At 43.2% G+C, this 15,890-nt stretch overlaps 1 protein-coding gene across 2 annotated transcripts in view; it reads left to right on the forward strand.

The window, feature by feature from the left end:
• KCNT2 (potassium sodium-activated channel subfamily T member 2) overlaps positions 1-15,890 on the forward strand; it is a 1,359,842-nt gene that overhangs the window by 237,428 nt on the left and 1,106,524 nt on the right. The gene's annotated exons all lie outside the window — the stretch shown is intronic.

The following is a 15,890-nucleotide window of genomic DNA, read 5'->3' on the forward strand; positions in this document are numbered from 1 at the left end:
CGCTGAGCGGTCACGTGGGCCGCCGCGTCCAATCACAAAGCCGTGACGTCTTCTAAGGCCCTGAACGTGCTCATTCTTAGGAACGGAAGATGCCGATTACTACCAGGGCTCGTCGGAGAGGTGAGTATATCAATATTTTTTATTTTAATTCTTTATTTTACACTTAAATGTGGATTCCGATACCGATTTCCGATATCGCAAACATATCGGAACTCGGTATCGGAATTCCGATACCAGATTCAGAAGATCGCCGACCTCATGGCCGACCCCACACAGGGGTCGGGTCGGGTTTCATGAAACCCGACTTTGCCAAAAGTCGGCGACTTCTGAAAATGGTCGACCCGTTTCGCTCAACCCTAGTAGCCAGGTCATCTTTCAAATGTCTATCGCTGCCAAGTTGCCAACTTGGAAGGACTTATAAGATACAGTACATACTTGTTATAAAAAGTGTTCATACAATCTCAGTGTACCCAAAGTGGGTTTTGCCTTTTCATATTCTTTTTTTCCTGACAACTTTGGTCATTATGGCTGTAGCAATAAGTCATGTTTACTTTTTATGTTTTGCTCCTTTCTGGAGTGTTTTCTGACCATCAGAGTGGTAAAACATGTATCATTTGAAGTTATATTTTGAATGCAAAATCAAACTAGGATTTAATTTCTGTATGCAATACATTATAAATACTTTAGTTTTAAAATATGAAAAGTATTTCCCTAAAAGCTTTCTAATAACATTTGAAATGAAAGTGCTTTTAGCTATGCAACGTTTATATCAATTAAAACTGGTCAGTCTGGAAAGATGTTCTTTCACGCAGACTTTATATGAAAACTGAAACAAGTTCCATACAGATCAGGTCAACACAGTATGATTTCAAGATGGAAAAATGTAGGCTTTCAGGCAACTGTCCTGCATAGCAACACAGAAAGGTGCTAACTATACACTGTATATCACAATACATACTTAATAACATACATAATAAGGTAGAACTTCAGTCTTGTCTAAACAAATGAAAATTCTGCAAAACGTGCTACAGAACTGAGGTGAAAATCTGAATAAAATATCTAGCTATGAAAGAGTTCCAACTGGAAATCAGTTGACCTTGCAGCAATTAAGTAGCAATGTTCCCGGAGGAATTACCAACCATGACTTTCATTCTTTTGTTACACTTTTTTTTCATCTTTTAAGGCAATTAAATAACTATGTTTTTTTTTAAAATAGGTTTCCTGTGAAATAAATGTTTTATACATCACTATTGCTTGGACTAGACACCCATTAGCTTTATATATTATTTATGTACTAAGTAAACAAAAAGAAGAGGAATGTCTTATCATGAAAGCTCTTTGTCCTCTGAAAGATTCAATTAATTTATGTAAGGGTACCATCACACAGTACAATTTTCGTCGCTACGACGGCACGATCCGTGACGTCGCAGCGTCGTACGATTATCGCTCCAGCGTCGTAGACTGCGGTCACACTTTGCAATCACGGCGCTGGAGCGATGCCGAAGTCCCCGGGTAACCAGGGTAAACATCGGGTAACTACGCGCAGGGCCGCGCTTAGTAACCCGATGTTTACCCTGGTTACCAGCGTAAACGTAAAAAAACCAAACAGTACATACTTACATTCCGGTGTCTGTCCCCCGGCGCTGTGCTTCTCTCCACTGTGTAAGCACCATAGCCGGAAAGCACAGCGGTGACGTCAGACGTCAGCTGTGCTCGCTTTCTGGCTGGCCGGCGCTCACAGTGCAGAGAAGCTGAGACGCCGGAGGACAGACACCGGAATGTAAGTATGTACTGTTTGTTTTTTTTACGTTTACGCTGGTAACCAGGGTAAACATTGGGTTACTAAGCGCGGCCCTGTGCTTAGTTACCCGATGTTTACCCTGGTTACAAGCGAACACATCGCTGGATCACTGTCACACACAACGATCCAGCGATGTCAGCGGGTGATCAAGCGACGAAAGAAAGTTCCATATGATCTGCTACGACGTACGATTCTCAGCAGGGTCCCTGATCGCTGCTGCGTGTCAGACACTGCGATATCGTATGGATATCGCTAGAACGTCACGAATCGTACCGTCGTAGCGATCAAAATGGCACTGTGTGACAGTACCCTTAGAGAATCACATTGAATCTCAAAAGCTTAACAAAAAATAAAATTCTTTATTGTCACCAGTATTATTAACCCCTTTGCGACCACCCATATTAATTAAAAGCTGGCTGCTAAGGGTATTTTTTCCCTCATCGCCATTTTGAAAGTTAATCAGGAATAAGGATGTAGTGGACACAGGGTCAGAAAATCTCCAGGGTCTTAGTTACTGGGGTTAGCCGAGACTTCAGAGAACATGATTAGGGTTTTTATGGTCCCCAATCACATGATCGCTGTTTATTCAGTGAATAACGGCTAGCCGAAAAAAATAATTTCCAATGACTTCTCTCTTCTGACATGATATACATGTCAGATCAGAGAGAAATGAGGCCCCCTGAGACACCCTGGTACCTCCACCATTCGTGGACCCCCCTGATATGTCCCCCAGCCCGGCGTCATCTTTCTAAAAAATAAAACGGCTGGTGCATGTGCAGGGTGCCCTCCGAGATCTGCCAGCTGGTACCCAGCAACAATAGGGCATTTTTCATATTTTTTAATTTTTTCCATTCTTAGCAGTTGGAGTTAGGGTTGAAGTTTGGGTTAGGATTGTGTTAAGGTTATTGTTAGGTTTGGGATTAGGATTTGTTAGGGCTGGCAGAATGCACCAAATAATATTAAAGAAGATATAAGGTGCGTTCGCAGCCCAGGGTCCACCGTGCAGAGATGACACCTGCTGCTTAGTAATGACGGACAGTGTATGGCGGTATAATGTGAACACACGCGGGTTAACTTCACCTGGTATGTAGGAGATGAACCCTGTTGCATCATAGGACCGCAGAGTGAACGCTAGTGTTTTGGTCTCAAAACCTTGCCCCAAGGACACAGGGTTAGAGTCCATCTGGACTGGCTAGCGTTCAGTGCCTCAACTGCGGTGCCAGAGAGAAACTAAACAAGAGATTTACCGCACTATGTGCTTACAGCACCGCTCTGGCGGATGCCACTAACCACCCTAGGCTTGGGCCATGAAAGCGCACTATTTAAACTGCTTTAAATGCAGTACTGTCGTGCCTAGTTCTGGATGGCACAATCTGGCACTAGTTAGCTCCAATCCCCACACTCAGACAACAACACTAGGGAATGGGATCAATTAGGAGCTTTCATCAGATTGCATACACACATCCACTCATACATGATTTTGATTTATACTAGCACATAGCCGAGCGCCATGCAAACCTTTTATAGTGGCGTCCTTCCGGGATCTTCCCAGTGGTCCAATCAGGGCCGCTTCAGGACCCGAGCATGTGACCCCCGACCTCCAATGAGAGGTCGACCCACGGGCATGCTCAGTTGACAAAAAGGAGGACTTAGTCTCTGGAGCGTCTGCTCGCTGTTGATTAATGCTGGTTACAATAGCTGAGCCTGGGATGGCAGCAGTAACCAAACACTCAGCATCAGCCTGAGCAAGACGCTGGGACCAATGTCTCTGCTGAGCAGGCTCCTCTGCGGCTGGGGAAGAATGGAAGACCGCAGGGGAGGTGGTTCGAGATTTCCCCTGTGCATCGGCGGGAACTCGACACCTAACAGGGTTGGGTTAGGGTTGTATTAGGGCGCACATCCAGCTGAAGTATTTGCTGGCATCGGAAAGCCCCTTTCCCACTGGACCCAGTTGCAGTGGTGACCTCTGCGACGACAATAGTTAGGTCCCTGCTGCCCAATGCTTCCATATGTAACAAAGCCAAAATAATATTTTCTGAGGTTTCTCATACAATGCACCTTGGATTATTATTACCCTATACAAAGGTCCTGTTTTAGAATGCCCTACAGATCTAGTGAATTCCATGTCATTTTACTATGGTCAGTAGAATTGTAGATAAACACTGCAAGGAAACAGAGAGCACCAGACCATAGTGTGATACCTTTCTAAAAAGATAAAATATATCCAGTTAATCAGAAGATCTTTATTATCTTGCTATTTATTCAGTGTTTTTATTTTTCTCCTTTGAATGGATATTCTTTTATTTTATAGACTGAGTACATTTATCCAAATTAATTAGTTATTTTTCCACAAGACACTGAAATTTGTCCAGTACTGTATGCCGCAATTGAACAGGGTAAAAATATGGATTACCAGAACAAAAGCTGTTATTCAATGTTGTGTCCCATGGTAACGATTCTGATTCCAAAGTTCTTAATTGCACTAATTTGGATAACTCCAAAACGGACAAAACTGATTTTTCTGGATTAAGCTCAAAATGTTCAGAATTGTCCTTATTAGAAACCGCATGTTCAGCCTTATGTTCCAGTTGTGAAAAATAGCATTAAATGTTGGATTGCAAGACAATTTATAAACGTCTAGAATTGTTTAAAAAAAAGTTAAAATGATTGGTAGGAGAAAAAAAAGCATCAGTCAACACCTGTCTGATGTGTCTGATCCCAATGCATTACATACATACATTATATGCTTTCCTATACATTCAAAAGAGAGAGGTTGCTTCTTGCAAATTCAGAGGTAATGAGAAAATGAACAGATCCATCAGAGGAGGTGATTTAAAGAGGAAATGACTGAATAGAGAATTGTATTGGACCTTCATACTGGAAACTAGAGTTCCCTCAGGTTTGAACATTACCCCAGACCTTATTTTGCTATATTGAATAAGGTTTGCTTATGTGGAATTATTATTTTTTATTTGATTATTATTAATACTATGTTGTTTGCACATTTTTAATAATTTTCCTGATTAGTCTGCCAGAATGCTTGTGACATCCACATTGGCATATAAAATACATTTGCACTTTTCCCTTTGCTTAAATGCGTAGGTTAATGAGAAGTTGGTATTTCATGATGGATCTGTTCATTAGTTTTAATTCAAGTACATAAATGTGATGTTTTATACACTTAACTGTTCATTGCTGGAGGACTCCTTCTCTTTCTATTGTGTGATGCATTGACCCATGTTACAGCCAGGGGGCACTTTATGTGCTCCTCAGGATTCGCATGGAGGCGTATCTGTAATGGTGATGGTGAAACAGTGACTGACAGGATTGTAAATGGCCGGTATGTGTCACAGAGGAAGTCTGTGCTGTAAGCCTGAAGCAAGGTTGTTCTAGGACCTGTAGTCCTACAAGTATTTGTGTTTGTTTACTTAAAAGGGAGGCTTGCAACCACCTGGGTCTGTCTGATTCCCCTCTATGTTGGAGATGTTTGAAATTCACGGTCTCCCTAGCCCATATATTTTGGTAATGTCCAATTATCTCTAAATTCTGGGACAAAATCTTTGAATACCTCCGACGGATAGGTTTAATCACAAGGAGTCTAACACCTCAAGAAGTACTACTGTCACTTCCCACAAACTTATACAATCCTAAGAAGCATGTCCTGCTTCCCCTATTGGTAGCCGCAGCTAAACACTTGATATCATTATACTGGCGACAAACGTCTCCCCCTACCCTTAGTGAATGGGTAAAAAAAGATCAGGATATTCATAGGATGGAGGAATTATCCAGCTCGGACGCACGTACACATGATAAATTTCTTCACACACGGCTCCACTGGTAATGCACTTTACCGAGCCCCCCATAATTCTACCAGTTGTTTCTCTCCACGTAGATTTGACCTTCCATACCATTTGGGCCGCAGTGTAATGGACTCGAGCTCAAATCAATATTTATATTTTTCACCCATGCCTTCATGATATTCCTGACTTCCTGCAACCCTTTTGTCATGCCTTATTTGGCTTCAATTGTTCTCAATGTCTCAACCCTGAAGTTTTACTTAGGGGATCTCGTTCTGCAATCCCCTGGATTACTTATCCGCTTTGTTATATTGTTCTAGATATATGTTGGTTTTCCTTTTTTGATTTATCCTGATACACGGACTGCTACCTGATATCTGATGTCTCTCTATCATGGATATATGTAAGCTCGTTCTCAAGACTCCTGGACTGTCACTGTACGGACCAGGGCACTTGATATACTCATCTTCGGTAATATATAATATTGGTCCTCTTGAGATTTATGTTCGTGTACTGTGTTTTTTTTCTGTATTTTGAAATTTCTAAATAAACAATTTAAAAAAAAGGGAGGCACATGAGACCAAAGATGCCATCTTGGAAGAGGGCAGTAATGCACAAAAGGTAAAAAATGTTCAGAGTCCTGACATTACTCCCTCCTTAGAAGCGGCCTCAGGACGATCCTGGACCTGGTTTCTCAGGGAATCTCTGATGAAAACGTGAAATCTTCTGTTTGGCATTGATGTTTTCCATAGGTTCCCAAGAGTCTTCCTCAGGGGGATATCCCTGCCATATTATCAGATATTGGAGCCGATTCCTGCGAATCCTGGAATCAATAATTTCCTCCACCACAAATTGTTCTTGCCCATCAATCAACACAGGCTGCGGAGGTGGCACAACACATCCCTGGAAGGTATTAGGAGATACAGGCTTTAGTAAAGATACATGAAAAACTGGGTGTACCTTCATAGTCCTAGGCAGCTTCAGCCGGCGGGCCACAGAGCTCACAAGTCCAAGTTTTTGTGAAGGAACGTTTAACTTCAGATTCTTAGTTGCTAACCACACGGAATCTCCTACCTTGAACATGGGTGCAGGTTTACGGAATCTATCAGCCGATCTCTTATAACGTTCTTGAGCTGTGGTCAGGGATTCCTTCAGAACCTCCAGATTTTGTCTCATTGCAGTCAGCCTTTCCTCCACTGCCAGAACTGGAGAATTAATTGGAGACCTAGGTAAAATACATGGATGATAACCCAGATTGGCAAAGAAAGGTGTAAATTTAGTGGAGGCGCTCTGAGAATTAGTATATGAAAATTCGGCTAACGGCAACAACTCTAACCAATCATCCTGGAGATGGCTGACATAGCACCTTAGATATTGTTCCAGCATCTGGTTGGTACGCTCAGTCTGACCATTTGTCTGGGGATGGTAAGCAGAAGAGAGACATACATTAATATTGAGTGCAGAGCAAAACCCTTTCCAGAATCTTGAAGTGAACTGTACTCCACGGTCAGAGATGATCTCATCCGGAACCCCGTGCAACCGAAAGACATTCTGTATGACCAAGTTCACTGTATCTTTAGCTGAGGGGAGGCCGGTGCATGGAACAAAATGAGCAGCTTTAGTCAGGCGATCAACTACCAGCATGATTGTATTCATGTCCCCTGATGTAGGTAGCTCCACAATAAAGTCCATTGATAGAGACCCCCAAGGGCGGGACGGAACCGGTAATGGTTGTAGAAGACCCGTAGGTGCCACATGAGGAGTCTTGTAATGGGCACATACCTCGCAAGAGAGAACATAGTCCTTGGTATCCTTCAGGCAAGTTGGCCACCAGAAGAATCGGCTCAGGAACTCTTGTGTCTTCTGTACCCCCCTGTGACCAGCCAACTTGGAGTCATGTACCAACTTGAGGATCTGCAGACGGACGACCTCCGGGACGTAGATACGTCGATCTCTGAACCACATGCCACCCTTAAAGACAAGATTAATATCCACAGGTGGATTGGCCAGAAACGCACCAAATTATAAGCCCCACGAAGATCCAGTTTAGAGAACACCTTAGCATGGCGGACTCTTTCCAGTAATTTGGGAATCAGAGGCAAAGTGTAATGGTTTCGTACGGTTACCTTATTGAGTTCTCGATAGTCAACACAGGGTCTCAGGGTCCCATCCTTCTTCTTTACAAAAAAGATAGGTGCCCCTGCTGGTGAGGAAGAAGGATGTATGATGCCTTTGGCCAGATTTTCATCAATATACTCTTTTAAGGCTTGAAGCTCAGGTGCCGCCAAAGGGTATACGTTACCAAAAGGAATGGCTGCCCCGGGAAGCAGCTCAATGGGACAGTCATAATGCCTGTGTGGAGGAAGCTGATCTGCATTCTTCTTGTCACAGATGTCAGAGAACTCTTTATAAGCTGGAGTTAAAGAAAATACCTGTACATGTGGTTCCGTAGTTGTGGACTCAGGGACAGCTTCTGTTAACGCTGAGTTGCTCCTTGTTGGGAAGATAATCTCCTTGGTCTCCCAGTTGATAATTGGGTTCTGAGAACGCAACCAAGGAATGCCTAAAATCACAGGAAAATGAGGAGAGGAAATGAGCAAGAAAGAAAGTTGCTCCTGATGATTAGGCTCCAACAAAATTTCAAGGGGTACGGTCTCCTGATCCACAGGCCCAGAGATTAAAGGTGACCCATCCACTGTTTCCATGGTAATTGGAGAGGCTCTTTGCTGAATTTTAATACCATGTTCCTTGGCAAATGCGATATCCATGAAATTGCCACCTGCACCAGAGTCAATCATAGCTGAACTGGAAATCCACTGTCCTGAACACAGGATCTTAATAGGGAGAGAACAGTGAGAGTTCTTTTCCTTCAGCTCCTTGGGGGGTGAAGTCATAGAAAGTGAATGGAATACAGCGTTTAAAGGCAGGCTACATTCAGAGATGTCAGATTCATCATCACAGTTGTCATACTCCCCTATTGCTGCTAGCACCTTGTTAGGCCATCTAGGACACTTGGACAATTGATCAAGAAGTGGTCAGACTGGAAGCAGTAGAAACATAGACTTTCACGAAAGCGATGCTCCCGGCACTCATTGATCTTGCGCCTCTGAACGGAATCAATTTGCATGGGCACCTCCTCCACCTCCTGAGAGGTTTTACCTGCAGGCTCTTTGGAAGGAAGGGAAAAGTTAGAAACACGGTTATATGCAGCAAATTTCTCCTGCCTACGCTCAGTAAGGCGAATGTCTATGCGCACACAATGCTGTATAAATGTCTCTAGCTCTTGTGATGACTCAGAGCGGGCTAGTTCATCTTTTACAGTACTAGACAGACCCCTTTTAAAAATAGGCAATTGTGCATAACTGTCCCAATTGGTATCTACCACCAATCTCCTGAATTCAGTGGCACACTCAATAACAGAACGTTTAGCCTGGCGTAAAGACAACAAAGCAGATTCAGCAGTTGCACGGCGATTAGGGTCATCAAACATTAATGCCATAGTGGCCAAGAAATCATTCAAGTCATTTAACCGTGGGTCACGAGACTCAATCATCGGATTCGCCCAGGCTAACGCTCGTGAGGTCAGTAGCAATATTACACACAATACTTTGGATCTATCAGTAGGAAAACGGTCAGCATGCACATCAAAATATAGCATACAATGATTCACAAAGCCACAAAATTTGTCGCTATCACCATTAAATCTTAATGGGGCAACTTAGGTGGGCTAGCTGGTGGCGGTTGCCCAGAGGGTAAAGTCGCTTGTGCAGCTATTTGCGTGCTTATGTCCTGAAAAGCCCATCCGTACTGGGACTCTTTGCCAGCAAGTTTGTTTTCCTGGGCTGCCATGCGGTTGCTCAAGTCCTGCAAAGTCTGTCCAAACACTTGTTGATTGAGTTCAAAGCTCCCAAACTTCTTTTGCAGACCTTCCACATCTTTCTGCAGTGATCTAATTATGGAAAACACCTGCTCTAATCTGCTTTCTGCAGTCATTGTTCCAGCAGTCTCCTTTTTTTTTTCTAGGCTAGAGTATCCTGTAATAATTATAGGGGATAACTCAGGAGACTCTTTGCGTGGAACAAGACAACTACAGGACACAGTTTTATAAGTGGTAAAGTCTATATTATCACACGGTGATTCAAACAGGTGCAGATAGAAACTCAAGTCCACAACACTTGGTGCAAATAATAAACGCAGCTTAGCAGTATTCAGAGAAAAATGCAATCAAGCAGAAAGTCTATGAAGCACAGTTATTCTTGAGGATACTTGACATGAATAAATCCCTTTCTTAGTCCAGACACAGATAGATATGCTTATAGGCAGTTCAAATAATATCTTAGCTCAACCAGGGAGGCCTGGTTAATTGTCTCAGGTTATAGCAAAGCAGCAGCAGCTTACATGTCCAGCAAATGCAGATGAAGCAAGATTACTGGAAACTTGTGTATGCAGCAGGAACTCAGAGCAGAGTAGCAGGATCACCACACAGGTTCACAGGAGCAGGTGTATAGCCAGGGAGTAATCAGAGATCAGGAGCTGGATGCAAGGCAGAATACTCTAGCACAGACTGAAGGCTGGGGTAGAGTTTTATAGCAGGAAGACACAGTGCACATGAGACCAAAGACGCCATCTTGGAAGAGGGCAGTAATGCACAAAAGGTAAAAAATGTTCAGAGTCCTGACACCTGGAGTGGACTGGATTCCTAGAAACACATGGTGAGGCCATGGACTGAAGGCCTGTGTGTTGGAAGTGCCTGGGACTGGACTTCCTGAATAGCACATGGAGAGGCCGTATCTGCAGTGCCTGTGATGGTTACTGTGTTGGGGAAGCTACAGTTCCGTCTGCGGGTCTGGACAATCTGAAGTGCCCTGGTCACAAGGATGGTAAGCCCAGTTCGGCAGCTTCCCTCTGAACCAGGACTGACAGGAGTCAATGTGTGGAGCAGGAGCTCCTATAAGATAACTCCAGATAAAGAAGGTTACGGGCAGAGAAGTTTCTGTCATTGGAACAGACTGTCGGTGGTTTATGTGTTACTTTGACGTTAATGAACTGTTCGCCGAGTTAAAGTGCTATGGACTATGTGTAGGCCTGTGATATGCAACATGGCCTATGGTACGGTTTATGACATTTAATTAAACCAAATATACTGTTTTTGTGAGAAACCGTGTGTGAGTGCTTTAATACCTTTTCCAAGCAAGTGTCCTCAACCCACTCAGGTAGTGCTTTCTCACATATGATGCTAGACTGCAAGCAACGGTCCAGGAAGCACGTATGGATGTGATTGCTGTAACTCGGTGGGGTTACGAAGATTTGCTGTGGATCGGCAGGTCCACGAAGTCTGCAGTGCGGAACCATGCAGAGCCTTGTTGAGAGGAGCTGCAGTTGCAGCAAGAGGTTCTGCAGCAGCAAGAGCTGCAGTGGCAGTAGCAGCGGCTTGTGATCAGCACCCAGAGGTGCTGGCGGTTTGCAACTGCAGCAGGAGCTGTGGTAGTGCCAGCAGGAGCTGGTGAGATGTCGAGAGAGGATATTGGTGCAGATCGTGCAAACTCTTAAAGGGCCAGTGCATACCCAAAGAGATGGGGTTTTTTTGTACTGTGCAAACTGGTACCTGAGAGTACCGTGCGGAGTCCACGGGGTGTACTCCAGAGTGGGGTTGTGTCCCTAAAGGGGATGTTGTCCCAAAAAAGGGGGGCGGTAACCCAAATAGGGATGGTTGCCAAAAAAGGGTGGGGTCCCAAAAGGGGCGGTATGCCAAAAGGGAGTAGTTGCCAAAAGAGGGTGGAGTGCCAAAAAGGGGTGGTGACCCTAAAGGGGTGGAGTCCCAAAAGGGGCGGTAACCCAAATAAGGGTTGTGGCAAAAAAAGAGGCGGCGGCAAATGCATCATTGGACTGTAGCCGGGAATAGCGTAGTTCATGCTTTGTAGGTCCATGCTGTGCTGTGGATTGCTTGGCCAATAAGGAGTCCCGGGAAGTGGTAGTTACCCAAAAAGGGACAGAGCCTCCTGAAGTTAAAGGGGTGGTACATACAGACTGTTGCGAGGAACAATTGTACTATGTTTGCCCAATTTGCCATAAGAATTACCCTCCTGGCAAGAGGCTACGTGGGTGTGTTCTGGAGTTGAACGCAGAGGTAGAGGATGTATTTGGTGTGGTCGATTAAGGGAGCTTGGTGACCCTAGTAAGGGCAGTGGAAGATAAATTTGTAATGTCCGAAAGGAAAATCGAGGTCACCTGCATCCATGGGGACACTAAGGTTTATTCAGTGGCCTGGGTGCAACTGGAGACAGTCAGGGGCCATACAATTCTTGAGACCGCCATAGTCTCAAATTTAACCTGTCCGGTGATAGTGGGTCGTGACTCTAGGCTGTTCTCAGTCTTATGGGAGGAGGGCGTCTCTCTTTAAATAGCTCACAGAAAAAACCCCAATAGCTGTATGAAACCTATTATTTTATTGATACAAAATACCGGTGCACTAAACAATACCATCACCAAGAAAATGTGACAATGTTTAAATTGGAAAAAGGTCCAGGATGGTGCCTAACCCTACTCTTAGGCCTAAAAACATCCCTGCCTTCCAGCGGAGGTTGGCACCCTAGTCCTGCGCAGTGGCGCCATGGCCCCACGTAGGCTTGCCCTTCTAATCCCTGTACACCCTATAGGAAACAAGGAGAAAGTACCTAATAAAACGTGAAATTTGTTAGGGAAGGGAACAGGATTGTCAGAGATTGATAACAGGCCTTGTTCTGTCCCTGCCTGGCAGAGGAGGTTGGCACCCTATTAAATATAAATGCTAATGGCGCCCCCATTAGACAGTTGACCCTCTCACAAGCGCAACAGCAGAAGCTGCAGGAGTTTCAGCAGCAGCAAGAGCAACAAACCAACAATTTGATTCTGCAACAGATATGTATACAATGCATATGTATCATCACCATTGTATTAGTAATAAATAAGACTTTTAATTTACATTTTAGAATTATTCTAGCATTTTAAAAGCAGTCATTTCTGCTTTCTGCCCATTTTACAATAATTTTCCTTTCTTCTAGCACAGTTGAAAATACAGGAAAATAGAGTAATACCAACATTCTCAGATTGTTAAAAGTTCACAATTTTGTTCTTATCTGTCGATATAATGAAAAATAGTTTTAGAGAGCAGGTACTCTAAAGGGAAGCATGGAGAACTGAATGCAGACAAGAATAGGAGGTTTTATTAAGGGTAATGAAAGGCCTTGAGGATTCAAAGGGAACACAGAAGAAAAACAGCATTGTTAAAGGCTTTAAAGGACAGCAAAAAGACATTTTGATTGGATTTCATTGAACACAGGAAAAAAAGCTGTGAACGTCGTAATATTACAATATGTACAGACTGGTGTAGACGCCCTCTCATGTCCTATGTATCAACTCACAGCAAATTAAAAAGGAGCAATAGCTGTGTTGAAAAATATTTCCAGTATCATTAAAATGTGCTTTTTTTTCTTAGCTAGTGATTATAAAAGCTTTTATTATTTGAATTCTCAGAGGGATCACAGATCAAAATACTAATTCATTCATAGATGAAAACATTTCGACTTAGAACCACAATGGGAAAATTAATAATTGAATCCTAAACTCACAGCATTTTAAACCACTCTGCTCGCGAGAAGTTTCTTCAACTGTGCGCTGTAAATGTTTTTTGAAGACATGATATTGCTCTGTCACCCAAAGAAAGATGTCTGCATCTACTGCAGTGCTGTGTTGATGACTAAAATGAACAGTAAAGTTGGATTTGTGGTCTCCTGTTCGTGGGGTCGCAAGGAATCATGGCCACAGCAAACATGGCGGACCGGAGAAGTCAGGATGTGTCTACAGTCACAACAGGACAGCACATACACACCCAATGCAGGTTCCTGTTTCCTGTAATGTACCAGGGTGTCAGACTCAGGACACTCGCCCACGACTATCACCCTGGGCACCGTTACACAGGCACAAATAGGCTAGAGAGACAAAATGTAATAAACTCCATGAACCACTCATAGTAGCCAGGGCACATTGAAGACTGCAAACTCTAAGCTTTTACTGTCTAAGAATTATACAATATTGATAAATATGAGTTTTTGTACCAAAGAGCAGACTATTTTGGCCCAGATAAAGGGCATTACATGTAGCACTCCACTATGTTGCAGAGATGCTATACTGGAAAGCCAATAAGTGCTTAACCTTTCAGAAGACTGAGGTACTTGCTGACTGGCTACATCGTCCTCATCCAGCGGTGTCCGATGAGTGCTGATCTTGCTACTGATCAGTGTCCATTGCTTTCTGTGTTGAACGTGGTTTTAGTCAATTTACGTATATTATACATTGAAGATATTGTAATTTGAGAGTCCACAGTATAATTGAAGACCATAGGAAAGTGTTGTGTTGAAAGGTTTCTTTAAAATAAACATATGTGGAGTAACTGCTCCAAAAGCAAAAATGTCCTATTTATTCCATTGATCATTTACATATATAAAATAAAACATGCAGGAGAAATCTGACCAGAGCACAGATTTCCTATATATTCCACATACATTCCATTAGCTATTTATGTAAGGCTATTGTTATTTTTCTGCACTTGTTACAGCTAAATCTCAGATTCACAATACTTGACCTATCAGTCTCCGAAGGGTTATTCTTAAGGTTACAGTTCAGCAGTGCACCCTCCCCAGTAGTGATGAGCGAGCATGCTCGGATGTCTTATCCGAGCACATTCGGGTGTTATCCGAGTATTTTTAGAGTGCTTGTATATTATGTTTGAGTCCCTGGGGCTGCATGATTTGCGGCTGCTAGACAGCTTGAATACATGCGGGGATTCCTTAACAAACATGCAATCCCCACACGTGTTCAGGCTGTCTAACAGCCGCAAATCATGCAGCCACAGGGACACGAACATAATATAAGAGCACTCGGAGAAGTGATCCAATGTTTTGTCATAACTACTCCCCAGCCTCTAAGCGTGCTACTTCCAGTTGGATTGGTGCACTGTTGATGATCGACATGACAGTTGAGATGGTCAGCATGCATGGCATCTATAGTATTTTAGGAGCACAGGGACACTGAAGCTGGCCATATCAAATTGATCCTGCATGCATTAGAGCAACATGTGCATGCGCTATAGCAAACAGTTTCTAAGTGCTGCACTCCCTGCCTACAAGCCTGCCATCACTTATAGGCTGAAGTAGTATCTGGTGACCTACAGAATGAGTAGTCAACAATAAAAGTAAAGATTTGGACATTATTGAGAACATAAAGTATGTTTAACCCCTTCATGACCTTGGGATTTTCCGTTTTTCCGTGTTCGTTTTTCGCTCCCCTCCTTCCCAGAGCCATAACTTTTTTATTTTTACGTCAATTTGGCCATGTGAGGGCTTATTTTCTGCGGGACGAGTTGTACTTTTGAACAACATCATTGGTTTTACCATGTCGTGTACTAGAAAACGGGAAAAAAATTCCAAGCGTGGTGAAATTGCAAAAAAAGTGCAGTCCCACACTAGTTTTTTGTTTGGCTTTTTTGCTAAGTTCACTGAATGCTAAAAGTGACCTGCCATTATGATTCTCCAGGTCAGTTCGAGTTCAAAGACACCTAACATGACTAGGTTATTTTTTATCTAAGTGGTGAAAAAAATTTCCAAACTTTGCTAAAAAAAAAAAAAATTGCGCCATTTTCCGATACTCGTAGTGTCTCCATTTTTCATTATCTGGGGTCGGTTGAGGGCTTATTTTTTGCGTGCTGAGCAGGCATTTTTAATGATACCATTTCGGTGACGATACGTTCTTTTGTTCGCCCGTTATTGCATTTTAATGCAATGTCACGGCGACCAAAAAAACTTAATTCTGGCGTTTCTAATTTTATTCTTGCTACGCCGTTTAGCGATCAGGTTAATGCATCTTTTATTGATAGAATGAGCGATTCTGAACGCGGCGATACCAAATATGTGTAGGTTTGATTTTTTTAATTGATTTATTTTGATTGGGGCGAAAGGGGGGTGATTTAAACTTTTATATTCTTTTTATTTTTTTCACATTTTTTTTTTTTTTTTTTTTTTTTTTTTTACTTTTGCCATGCTTCTATAGCCTCCATGGGAGGCTAGAAGCAGGCACAACACGATCACCTCTGCTACATAGCAGCGATCTGATGTTCGCTGCTATGTAGCAGAAATGCAGGTGTGCTGTGAGTGCCAACCACAGGGTGGCGCTCACAGCTATCCGGGATCAGTAACCATAGAGGTCTCAAGGACCTCTATGGTTACAATGGAGAAGCATCGCTGACCCCCGATCATGTG

The sequence above is a fragment of the Ranitomeya variabilis genome, chromosome 8 (assembly GCF_051348905.1).
Source record: "Ranitomeya variabilis isolate aRanVar5 chromosome 8, aRanVar5.hap1, whole genome shotgun sequence".
Taxonomy (NCBI): domain Eukaryota; kingdom Metazoa; phylum Chordata; class Amphibia; order Anura; family Dendrobatidae; genus Ranitomeya; species Ranitomeya variabilis.